Raw genomic sequence first — 13,486 nt, 5'->3', positions numbered from 1 at the left:
GGGCGGCACCGCGTAGTGAAGCTCCAACTGATCAACCTCTGCCGCCTCCTCCTTCTGTGGCCCCGCCGACTGCTGAAGCCCCGCCTACTACTGAAGCACCACCCGACCAATGAATACTATTAGTTTACATCATTGTAAAATATTTGTACTTTTTTTTTATTTATTTATTTATTTTTATTTTTATTTTTTATTTATTTTTTATTTTTTATTTTTTTTATATTTTTTATTTTTTTTTTATGTATTTTTTTTTTTTTTTTTTATCACTAATTTTAAATTTTATCTTTTTTTTTTTTTTTTTTTTTAATTTAATTTTTTTTTTTTTTTTTTTTGTAAATTAATGTAAAGAGACTTTGGTTAACCTTCCCCCACACTTAAACTAAGTAATACAAACTCACAGAAATCAACCAAATAACACAACTAACTAAACAAAACAAAATGAAAGCAGCAAAGATAAGGGTGTAAAAATGCAAATCTGATTGGGTTAGCGATTCCAAAGTCTCCCTTCGTTGAATGCTTGGGTTGCCTCCCAAGAAGCGCTTGATTTAACGTCTTTAGCCGGACGCATCTTTCCTTTAAATTTCCCTCAGCTCCATTTGTACCTAAAATCAAAGAAAGAAAAATAAATCAAATATCAAAAGTAAAATACACAAACACCAATATAAACATAAACAAAAACAAAAATAAAAGGATTAGCAAAGTTACTAATCCCCGGCAACGGCGCCAAAATTTGGTGCGAGAATTTCTTGACACACAAATTAAACCCTCTTTTTGACAATTGTAGTATAGATGTAAGTAGGGTATCGTTCTAGGCCGGGGATTAGGAGGGATTGCTAATCTATTCTAAATTAATTTAAAAATATTAAATAAGACTCAAGGACATAAAATTAGGCTAAAAACTCTAATAACTCGAAACATACTTAAAATGACTCAAAATAATGAAAACAATTAAATTAAACACTAGGAACTGAAATGGACGGAAATTAAATTAAAAGACTAACAATAAAGAAAACTAACTAAATAATATAATTTAATAATGGATGGGTGTTTGGTTTTGATGAAAAGTAAATTAAACTTAACTAAATTACAGAATTGACAAAAACATGAAATTAAGGTAAAATGATAAATGACGGACTAGCTAGAGGGTTCTTCTCCACACATGACACATATGCAACTTAAATTGATTTTCAGTTGTTCTTTCAATAAATTGTGAATCTCAATACTCCAGATTAACCGTGAACAGCACTTTTTTAATCTTCAAGTTTTCCTTAAGTTATTGAATTGGACGGAAAAACGCATACAACAATTCAAAACATTCTTCAAAAGTCCCCTACGTGAAAAGCACAATAGCGATACAATCAAAGATCATTAAACTTTGTGAAAACTATAAGCATTGACGAGGCATTCGTAACTATGAAAAGCATGATACTCTTGCCAAGAATTTACTTAACGTGATTGTGACTAGCAACCTTTACTACTTGTGAAAATAAGTTCATAACGATTAGGTGAAATTCACTTATATTCTAGCATCAAATTCATGCATGTAAATTAAGCGTGCACTCTCAACCAACATACACAAATCAGTTTTTATACGAACGGATAAGTAAATTGAAATCACAACTTATGAAATCACAACCGAAGGTAATCAATTCATATTACAAATATATTCATGGTTTCGAATTAACCTCTAGCCAAAATAAAATTAATTACACATTATTAAAACAAAAATAAAATAGGAGTTTGAAAAGATTAAACCGAAAGTAAAACATAAGTTGGAAAGATTTAACCGAGAAAGGAGAGTGCTTCAGTGCTCTGTCTGTCCGTGCCTTTGAACCCCTCCCGAGACTCACGCTGCCAGGCAGCTTTGCTGATTCTCTCTCGCAGTCCTCTTTCCTCAGCTGCAAAGGCAGTTTTTTTATTCTTATTTTTGTTTGAGCTGCCCAAGGCAGCTTTTCTTCTGCACCAAATTTGCTCCCGCCTTCTGCTATTCCACGAACTCTCCCGCCTTCTGCTATTCCACGCTGCCCAAAGGCAGCCCTTTCACTCACCTCTGCACGTCAACTGCCAGCTGCCCTCACTGTCGGTTTCTCCTCCACAGCAGCAAGTGCTGCTTATTTCTTTTCTTGGTCTCTGCGAGCTGCCCCAAAGGGCAGCCCCTTTCTCACCGAGGCCCCCCAACGCAAGGCAGCTGTCTTCTTTTCTTATTTTCCTTTTCGCTGGCAGCTTTGCTGCCTCTCTCTCCTCCCGCGTCAATCTCCTTTGCCAGCTGCCCAAAGGCAGCATCTCTCTACTTCTTTTTATTATTCTTTTTGTTTCTGACCTGTCTCTCACCAGCTGCCAAAGCAGCTCTCCCTCTTGGATCCCTTTCACTTATTCTATTCTTTTCTTTCCTTTCTTCCAATCCCACCCGTCAGTCCACTTCTCTCCCCATTCGTTCCTTTCTTTTCTTCTACAAAACAAAACCATCATGATGATGTTTCAAACATCATCATGATTTATCATTATTATATATATATTATTTTAATTTAATTTAAAAGCTGATCTACACAGACAGTTTTGACGAATTTATTACATAAAATTTCATTTGTTCTATTTTTATTTTCTTTGCATAACAAATCCTATAAACACAAAAATAACGTAAATAGCTCAAAAATATAAGGAACTAACTAAGAAAAGACGAGTGAATTCGAAGTAAAAATATATATAAATATGATCCGATCAGTTTGCGTAGCATTTTGGTCTCCTCTGCCACTGTAACGTGTTTTAAAAGGCCATCCTGTAGCTACCATCTTTGCCATGCTGCTCAAGTTTTGTGGTTGACTTTTTCGTTGCGGTTATGGTGTTTTTCAAGTGCTTTAAAAATAACACCATCACTATTCTTGCAAAGGAAGGCGATCCTCAAGATAGTGGAACGACATTGAAGCTTTATGCGCCACTGACTGGCCCTAAGACGCTTGCTCTTCCCGCAAAAGACAACTACATGCATATTAAGTCGTGGTCTTCTGAAGTATCTTGAGAGGTGGTAGACTCCGTTCGACCGACTAAAAAGAAGGCGTGCATATCGAGGATTCTTATCTTGAACTTTTTGCACCATGTTCATGCCAACCTTTTGGTTAAGTCTAAGCTTCTTGGTGATCGTATCCGCAGCGGAGCTATGGCTTGGAGTAGCACCCTGTCGACTACTGGAGGAGCCGCCTTTGTTGAGTTTTATTGGGAATGGTTTGAAGATGTCTTAAGCCGCTCCAAAGGTGTGCTTACCAACACAGGTCTTTATCATGCTGTATACGCATCTTTGTTCAATTATGATCGTCATCCTTCCGTCCTTCATGCATTCTTTGAGCATTGGTGTTCAGCGACCAATACACTTCACACGGTTCGAGGGGAGATGTCGATTTCACTTAGGGATCTTTATAAGCTAGGAGGTCTGCCGATCCAGGGAAAGTTTTATGACGAGGTTGTTCCTAGTGTGGAGGAGTTTTCTTGTCGCAACAATCGAGGATTGCCTGCGAGCTGCCGCTATTTGTTTTGGGCGTACCATAAGCTTTTCCAAGAGGCCCTGGGCAAGTCAAGCGTGAAGATTTCTTCGTGGATCCAGTTTTTGTATTGGGATGCCATGAAGTACAAGAGGCATTCGAAGAAAAGTGGTCGTAACAAGACAACCAAGCCTAAGGGAGACTCTGATCCGTCAGGTGTCATTGTTCTAGCTGGGCGCCGTACCCCTGCCGAGTTGAGGACATTTAAGGATCTCGGCGTGGCGTCAGAGTACTTGGAAGAATCTTACTTAGCTGCATTCTTAGCTTGTTGGCTTTGTAAGTTTGTCTTCCCTAAAGACGACATCAACTTGATCCGTCCTGGAGTTTTCAAAGTCGCTAGCAAGATGGCTGTAGGCGAATCTTTTAGTCTTGCTATTCCAGTCTTAGCCAATATTTACGACGGCTTAAAAGTTGTTTCAGGCTCGACAAGCACTGAAGATCGTGATGTGGTACTTTTTTACCACTACGTGTACGGTTGGTTGGGTGAGTACTTTGGCACTCATTTTTTCTTCGTCAACTTTAGACAAGTCTGGGCCCTCCGCAATCAAGCTGGGGATGATGAAGTATTCTGGCGTGCTTTCTGCGAAGAGTCTCAATGATCAGCAGGCGCAAGCATTATTTAGAAGTTGTGAAGGATTGAGGATGGATCGCCTGCAAGAGTTAGCTCAGTGCGGCGAGGCATCATAGATGATTCACATCTTCACTTTTCAGACTTGTCTTACCTTATAAGTCTTTCCTCGGGGTATGTTTCTTTGCGGCAAGAAGACCGATGCATCATTCAGCAGTATAGTCCCCACCGCTTTAGTAGGTAATTTGGTTTTGTCCAAAATGTGCTGGGCATATTGAGGGAGAAAGCTCAATCAGAATCTTTGCAAGCCGTGTATATGCATTGGGAGTCTTGTACCCGTGCATGTACAAATGCTTCTATCACCCTGCCGGCCAAAGACGAGTTCAAGAGTAATCCAGTGACCCGTGCCCACGTACGTTGGTGGCCAAAGGTATATTATGAGAATTTAGGGATGGCAAATGGTACCAATTTTTCCCATTCACGTTATGATGCGTCGAAAAAGGGTTGTTCTGTGGTTCCTACGCAGTTGGTACCTTTTGATTGTGCGAGTGCCACTCCCTTGCAAGATAGACCTATGGTTTTAGCCCATCAACATTTGTGTCTATCTTCTCATCGCCTGGATGCTTCTGAAGAGGTGGATGACGAAGTTGATTCGCACGAAGATGGACTTGTTTTGCGGCTACGCCAACAAGTTTTAAACAAACGACCACACGAAGTTGCTCAGGCTGACAGCGATGTTAATTTTCATCACAAGAAGAAAGAAATGTTTAGGCCTCCTCAATCTAACGGTCGTGTGTCAGATGTACGTACTTCTTTCTCTCTCATGATTTTTTCTTCTCTCATTATTTTAGCTTTCATTTCTAACATCTTTCTTTGTCTTCTTTAGGTTGGGCCTTCTTGTTCTTTTGGTTTGGCGACTGCAGGCGTTCACTCCTATATGGACATGTTACTTGGAGGCAATCTACCTACAGACAGGGAGATTGAGGATCTGCCCGGTGCAGAGCTCGTTCAAAATCTGCCCAATTTCCTAAGCTTACCGTGTGTATGTGAAGGTGTACAAAAGTCCATCATACGTCCAACACCTTTGCCAGCTAGTTCTGAGATCTCTTTGAGAGGGCCGAACCTTAGCAGTACCGAGCAATTTATCCATCGCCTCAAACTTCGTGCAGCCTTGGATGTCAAGAGCCATATTGAGAGTAGGATTTCAAAGTGCTCGTTGGAAGACCTTGCGTTGCTCGAAGAAGATTTGTCGAAGCTTGTTTCTACAATTGACAACCTTAACGTTGATTCTTCGTCTTTGAGGATCAAGATCGCCGAACTTATGGCCGCCTCCACTGAGTATTCTTCCTTGCGTGCTATTTCCTTAAAGAAATTGAGCCCAGATGATCGAGCTCAACAGCTTGCAGTAATAGACTTGTCCTTAGCCCGAGTCCGGTCTTCTCAGCAAGCTGCTTCGGGAGATTATCAAGTCACAGAGGCTTCTTTAGCTTCTGTCCAGGTGCGTCTGGATGCGTTGGTACGAGAGCGAGAGTAGTTGGGAACCCAAGCATCACAACTTGAAAATATTCTTGCGGAACAGAGAGCTACACTTTCTTAGCACCAAGAGGAGATTTCACGTCTAGAACAAGAGAAAGGCATGGCTATGGATTTGCCCATCTTGTCTCCAACCGAGGTGGAGACTTTGAAGACTTTGGAAGGCTTGCTTGAAGATCGCCTTCGTAGTTTTAGGGACATATTTTTCCAGTAATATTTTCCGCTTTCCTTTTTTTTTTTAATGAGGCTTTGGAGCTTACTCCTTTTTTTTTTTTTTTTAAAGAAATAAAGTATTCGCATTCTTGCATTTGCTCTTTATTCTTCAAAGTGTTTGTGTTTTTGTTGATGATGTGACTGTACTTGAAGTTTTGAAGTTTCAAGTTGCCTACGTACCCCCGGTTGATGAGGGATCAAGTCATAACGTAGTTCAAATGAGCGATGAAAATTTTATTTTATTTTATTTTTTGTAATGATTTTAGTGGTGATTTTGATGATGATTTTTCCGTACACAGTTTATGCTCTTGCGGGCCAGGAGCTTTGTGCCGTGTGCAGTTTAGGCTCATGCAGGCTAGGAGCCATGCTCGTTGCCTTTTAGGGGTAGTAGTGCTTCAAGAATCTGCCATTGATGAGGCCGATCTTCAAGCTGTCTTCTGCCATGATTAAGTAGGCGCCGTTCGTGTAGACCTCTTGTATTACGTACGGTCCATCCTACTTTGATGTGAACTTGCTTTTTGTCTTGTGAGTTATGATGATAGACATTCGTAATGGAAGGACGAGATCTCCAGTTTGGAAAAACCTTAGGCGGACCATCTTGTTGAATGCCTTGGATAGCCGTGCTTGGTAGCATTCCAAGTGTTGTTGAGCTTTGAGCTTTCTTTTGTCAAGTGCTTCCAACTCTTGAAGGCGCAACTTGACATTCTCTTCATCAGTCAAGCCTTCTTGTATAGCCATCCTTAGTGAGGGGATTTGACTTTCTAGTGGTAGAACAGCTTCCATGCCATATACTAGAGAATAAGGGGTAGCTTGGGTAGGAGTCCTATGCGTCGTCCTATATGCCCAAAGTGCTTCGCTTATTCTTTCGTGCCAGTCTCTCTTTGTTCGGCCGATCACCTTCTTTAAAAGGTTGCATAATGTTTTGTTGAATGCTTCTGCAAAACCGTTAGTCGGAGCATGATACATGGAAGACTTATGCTGCTTGAACTTGTATTTCTCACAGAGCTCGTCTATGAGTCGGTTGGAAAATTGTTTTCCATTGTCAGTGATAATGTAGCGAGGCACACCTTATCGGTGGATGATATGTTCTTTGATGAAATGGACAACGGTTTCCTTCTTGACTTCCCTTAGGGGTATGGCTTCAGCCCACTTGGAGAAGTAATCTGTTGCAGTTATGATGTAAGCTTCTCCTGCAGATGACTTTGGAGCGATTAGTCCTACAACATCCAATCCCCATGCATCGAATAGCCATGAAGCAGTTGTAGGGTGTAATGGTTCAGGCGGTTGATGTATGAAGTTGGCGTGGAACTAGCAGGCTTGGCATCTTTCCGCATGTTCCAGACAATCTTTCGCCATGCTTGGCCAGTAGTAACCCATCCTTTTGAGCTGGAAATATAGCTTTGGTCCAGATTGATGCGCCCCGCATACCCCTGAGTGTGCTGCTTCCATGGCTTGATTAGCTTCTTCCTCGCCTAAGCATCTCAGAAGTACTCATTTGAAAGAGCGCCAGTAGAGTGTTTCTTTGTAGTAGAGGAAGTGAGGTGCTCGTCGACGTATTTTAGAACGGTGTCTAGAATCATCTGGAAGTTTTCCATGCTCTAAGTAGTCGATCAGCAGTTGTCTCCATTCTTTAACATCGACTGGAAGTACTGAGATGACATTTGTATCATCTAGTAACATTTCGGTGACGAGGGGGATAACCCATTTTTGGCAAACTGGCATGTTTGTAGCTTTGTGTTCTCCTAGTGTCATACTAGAGGCTAGGTTGGCGAGAGCGTCTACCATTTAATTTTCTTTTCTTGGCACATGTTCTAGTGTTATAGCCTCGAACTTTTATAGCAGCTGAGTTGCCAGTCGGAAGTACGGAACGAGATCATCTTTCCTCACCTCATATTCAGTTAAGAGTTGACTAATTATGAGCTTGGAGTCGCCATATACCTCAAGGGTTGTGATTTCCATGTTGATCGCCATTTGGAGCCCGATGATCAATGCTTGGTACTCAGCGACGTTGTTGGAGCATAATTCGCTTAGTTGGAATGAATAAGGTAGTATTTGCCTTTGTGGCGACATGAATACTACTCCTGCCCCCGCTCCGTCTGCTCGTGCGGATCCGTCGAAGAATATCGTCCATGTCGGGAATATGTCGATGTAGAATACCTCATCGTCAGGCAAGTTGTCTGAGATTTTCCAATCGGCTAGGATTGGATGATCGGCAAGGAAGTCTGCTAATGCTTGTCCCTTGACGGCTTTAGCTGGGACGTAGATGATCTCGTATTGATTGAGAAGCAACGCCCATTTAGCTAGTCGCCCTGTCAAAACTGGCTTGGACATGACGTATTTGACCGGGTCAACTTTAGCAACCAAGTGGATGGTGTAAGCATGCATGTAATGTCTGAGCTTCTGGATGGTAAACACTAAGGCAAGGCACATTTTTTCTATTGGGAAGTAGTTCAACTCGGCGTCGGTGTACAATATGAGTGGTTTCCCGGGCATAGGCGCCCCCAGGACAGGTGGACTTGATAAATATTTTTTTATGCTTTCAAAAGCATTGTGGCATGCTTTGTCCCATACGAACGGAACATCCTTTTTCATGAGTCGACTGAACGGTTGACAACGCCCTGCAAGGTTGGAGATGAAGCGTCTGATGAAGGCTAGTCGTCCTTGTAGACTTTTCAGCTCGTGCAGGTTTCTTGGCTCGAGCATGCTTTGAATGGCTTTGATCTTTGATTGGTCCACTTCAATGCTACGATGCTTGACAATGAAGCCGAGGAACTTTCCAGAGGTGACGCCAAACGCACACTTTAACGGGTTCATCTTGAGGTTGTATTTTCGCAACCTTTCGAACACTACTCGTAAATCTTTCAAGTGATTTGATCTTTTCTTTGTTTTGACCACCACGTCGTCCACATAACATTCTACGTTTTTGTGCAGCATGTCATTGAAGATTTTCTGCATTGCTCGTTGATATGTGGCTCCAGCGTTCTTTAGACCAAAAGGCATCATCTTGTAGTAGTAGATACCTTTTGGAGTGCGGAATGCTGTTAGTTTCTCATCTTCGAGAGCCATACGAATTTGATTGTATCCAGAAGAGCCGTCCATAAATGACAGTGCCTCGTGGCCAGTGGTTACGTCCACCATGATTTCGATGATTGGCAAGGGAAAGTCGTCTTTCGGGCAAACGTCATTGAGGTCCCGGAAGTCTACACAAACACGTATTTGTCCAGATTTCTTAAGGATGATGACGATGTTGGAGATCCACTTGGGGTATTGCACCTCTCGAATGAAGCCTGCTTCGATTAGCTTGTCAGTATTTACCTCGATTTGTGGAATGAGCTCGGATCGATAGCGCCTTTGAGTTTGCTTTATCGGTCGCGTTCCAGGCTTAACTGCAAGATGATGCACAACGATGACAGGGTCAAGGCCGAGCATTTCCTTGTAAGTCCAAGCAAAGACGTCTTTGTACTCTGATAACAGTTGGTAATACTCCTCTACCTCGTCCGCACTTAGCAACGCACTCATGAAGATAGGTTTCTGCTCCTCTTTTGTGCCTAAGTTGAGCTCCTTGAGATCATCAATTGTGGATTGCCCCTCATCCTCAAGTTGCGGTGGCGCAGCAATGACATCTTCTTTGCTTTCTTGGATCGTGATGTGGAAGACATCTTGGAATTCCTCTTCGGTGTCATCCTTCCGGGTGTTGTAGTTACGAAAATCTATGCAAGCACGAAGTTCCCCTGATTTTTTAAAGGCAACATTTAAGTTACATCCTGCGTCCATGACCCCTTGAATTAGATCACCTTCGATCATGTTGTCGATCTCAGCTTTATCCAGGCTTGAAAGTGTATTAACAATGGTTTCTTGCCCTCTTTTTGATTGGTGCATTTGTGAATGCGATGTAGGCTTCACGTGTAATTTCTTTGAAGTGACATGAGTCATTCCTTCAACCTTGCTTGACTTGGAGCATGGCCCCAAATGTCGAGGAGACGACTTCGAGTCAAAAGAGCCAAAAACGACGTCTTCCTTAGGGGTTTCATCTCCTTTGTCTTTTTGGATCGTGATAGGGAAGATGTCTTGGACCTCCCCTTCAGTGTCGTCCTCTTAGGCTGGTTGGCATGAAGATTGTCCAGTGTGGATGATGGTGTGCCTTCTTACTTTCAGTGGTCCATTTGTGTCAACCTCCAAGATTGCTTGACGCTTCATTCTTGAAGGAATTGAGCTTCGAATATCACCTTTTTCTGCTAGCCTGTCGAGTTTTTCTTCCTTTGACGTTGTCTCCCTATTTCTAGAAAACTTCTTGTTGTCTTCAAGTCTTCCCAAAACTGACCGACGAGGAGGAGAGCTAGCCGTGTTGCTTTGCTTATTAGGTTTTGACAACCTTTCAAAAACAGAGCTTTGGGATGCTGGCATGTTAAGCCTCTTGAAGACGGAGGTTCGGTTTTGACCACCAATGCGATTAAGTGCTGACGTTCTGGGTCTTGAACGATTCATCCTATCGAAGACTAATGTCCGAGGGGCGGATCTAGGCTCTTCTTGATCTTGTTCAATGCTCACGCTGATGTGTTGGGTGCTAGCATTTTTCGCTTTGCTTGAAATCTTCACGGGTGCATTTGGTGTGAAGCCAAGTCCAGCTTTGTTGTTGTCAACTCCGTAACCATGCTTCTTCAACTTCTTTTGAGTCTCGGTGAGGTCACGTTTTTTATTGTTAACGGTGTTTGAAACCTTCTTTCCATGATTCGAAGAAGAAGCGAAGTCGTACCCAGCTTTCGACATGAGTTTGTAGGCGTTTGGATCAAAACCTTCTTCGGTCCTCTAGGTTGGGAGAAAGCTTGGTTCCAACCCCTTTGGTAGAGCTTTTATGAAGCCTTGTGGTAGTCTTGCAATCTTAGTGTCGCCTAGCTGTGTCAAAGGCAAAACTGCATTCGTCTTGAGCAACTTTACATTATCCATATACCGCTGTGCGTCGGCTTTGCTTGCTCCAGTTTCAAACGGAGATTGACCATTCTTTCTTCTCGACATCGGGATGTATTAGAAGATGAGTATGTTTGGTCCATTTGAAGGCGTCCTACTCCCTCTGGTTGTTGCAGGTTTAGCAAGCTCATCATCGTTTTTGCTTAAAGATGACGTAGCTTCTCCTTCTTGCTTCTTGGGCATGGCTTGCCATTCCTACTTTTTAGGTGTTGCTTTGCCCGTGGATTTGATCTCTTTCGGAAAAGCTTCGGGCACCATGTCTTCATCCATGTAAAACTTGGCGTCTGCGAAATGTGATTCGGCTTCGGTGAATGGTTTGGTGCCTCCATAGATCACCTTCACTCATTCTCGGTAGAATTTCAAGCATTGGTGAAGGGTGGACGGTACTACTCCATTCGCATGGATCCAAGGCCTTCCTAAGAGCAAGCCGTAGGAAGTTCTTGTATCAATCACGTGGAATATCGTGCTTGACTTGAGTTCACCAATAGTCATCTTCACTCGGATCATGCCAATCGCTCTTCGTCCTCCTTGATTGAAACCTTGGATTAGTAGACGACTTAGGGACAGTTCGTCCGCCTTGATGCCGATTGTAGTCATTGTTGACTTTGGCATGATGTTTATGGCTGATCCATCATCCACAAGTATGCGGTTGACTTTATGCTCCCTTACGTACCCAGAGATGAAGAGAGGACGGTTGTGAGGCATGGATCCTAGCAGCAAGTCTTCGTCGGTGAAGTGGATTGCGTCCTCGATGGCACAGCATGTGGCACATTCATGTGGCCGAAGTTTCAAGCCTTCGTTCTTGCTTTCTTGCACTTCGTGGTCATTGGGACTTTCCAAGACCGCTGCTAATGCTCTTCGCATCTTCTTTGGCAATCGTAGCGCTTCCTCAATGCTAAAGTGTATTGGCAGACTTTCTTCGAGCGTGAAAGTTTTTTCTCCCTCAGTGGTGATATCTTTGCCTTTTGAAGGTTTTTCCATTTCTACTTCGACCATGTGGCATGCAGCGATAGTGCACTGTTGGAAGAAGTCATTCGGGAAGTACTCGTGCAAGGAGACAGGAATGCGTGGCTTTTGCTCCATAGGTTCCCCAGCATACGTTGGCTTATTAACTTTTACGTTTCTTTTAGGCTTCCTACTATTGCGGCGACAATGCTTTCTCACTTGTTCCACCTTTTGTCTTGTGGCTTGTGGTTTTGATTTCCTTGTTTTTTTGTAGGTCACCAATGTCCATCATTCTTCATCATCGGTATGTGCATCTTGTTCGTTTGCCCCCGGTGATGGTTATGCAGAAGGCGTCGTGTAGCTTGCGCATTGATAGGAATGGTCGGGTGTCGCTTGGAGAGGCATGGGATCGAAGGATCCAAACGCCACTGTAATAGTATGTGTTGCGGCTGTGTCTTCAAGGTCGAGCTCGATTCTCCCTTGTTGCGCTAGCTTCATAATGAGTTCTTTAAGGACGAAGCACTTGCCCACATGATGGCTCACGATACGATGGTACTTGCAGTACCTAGGATCATTCGTTCGATTCATTTCTTCAGGGCGCTTGCATTCTGGTAACTCAATCACCTTCTTTTCCAGCAAGTCATCTAACATTGCATCCACGTTTGAGTCAGGAAAAGGGTACGTCTTTTGCTCCAACTCTCTCAAGGTGTTTTTATACTTGTCTTGGGTGCGAGAAAGCTCATTTCTCTTTGTCTCCTTTGCCTTGGTCTTGGAGGAAATCTTGATAGACGCAGAGGAGGTCTTGATAGGCGCGGATGAGGTTTTGATGGGGGTAGTGTTGACGGTAAAAGTTTCCTTGGTGGGCTTTTTTTCCGGTCTTGTTTACACTCGAGGTGAACACCTTATCCTTCTTGAAATGGGTGATCGGCTCATTCTTTCCGTGATTGGCGGTACTCAGCTCCATGTCGTGGGAACGAGTTGCCAGCTCCTCAAACGTTCTTGGTTTTATGCCTTGGAGAATGTAATGTAACCCCCAGTGCATGCCTTGAACACACATCTCAATGGCAGAGGTTTCAGAAAGCTGATCTTTGTAATCCAAACTTAATGAACGCCATCTATTGATGTAGTCGACGCAGGTTCATCCTTCCACTGTTTCGTACTGGTCAGCTCCAGCATGCTTACGGTGCGGCGTGTGCTGTAGAAGCGGTTGAGGAATTCCCTTTCTAGCTGATCCCAACTGTTGATAGACTCGGGCTCGAGGTCGGTGTACCAGTCAAATGCATTGCTTTTCAGCGAGCACACGAACTGCTTGACGAGGTAGTCTCCCTCTGTTCCAGCATTATTGCAGGTTTCAATGAAATGGATGACATGTTGCTTCGGGTTCCCCTTTCCATCGAACTGCATGAACTTTGGTGGCTGATAACCCCTCGACATCTTCAAAGCGTCAATCTTCTTGGAGTAGGGCTTTGAGTATAGTACGGAGTCATGTGAGCTTCCTTCATACTACGCCTTGATGGTGTTGGCGATCATCTCCTGCAGCTGCTGGATAGAAAGAGATCCCATGAGCGTCGCCGCTTGGTCTGGCTTCAGCTTCTCTTCGACGTTCTCCACTGGAGGTTCCTCATCCTTGTCGTTTTCCTTCTTTACTGGATTATCCCCTTGCTCAACTTTCCCGTCGGGCTTTGCATCTAGTTGGTTAACAAGTGCTGCGATTTGCAGGTCTTTGTCCTCC

The sequence above is a fragment of the Malus domestica genome, chromosome 11, assembly GCF_042453785.1.
Source record: "Malus domestica chromosome 11, GDT2T_hap1".
Taxonomy (NCBI): Eukaryota; Viridiplantae; Streptophyta; class Magnoliopsida; order Rosales; family Rosaceae; genus Malus; species Malus domestica.
This window is presented reverse-complemented; position numbering follows the sequence as displayed.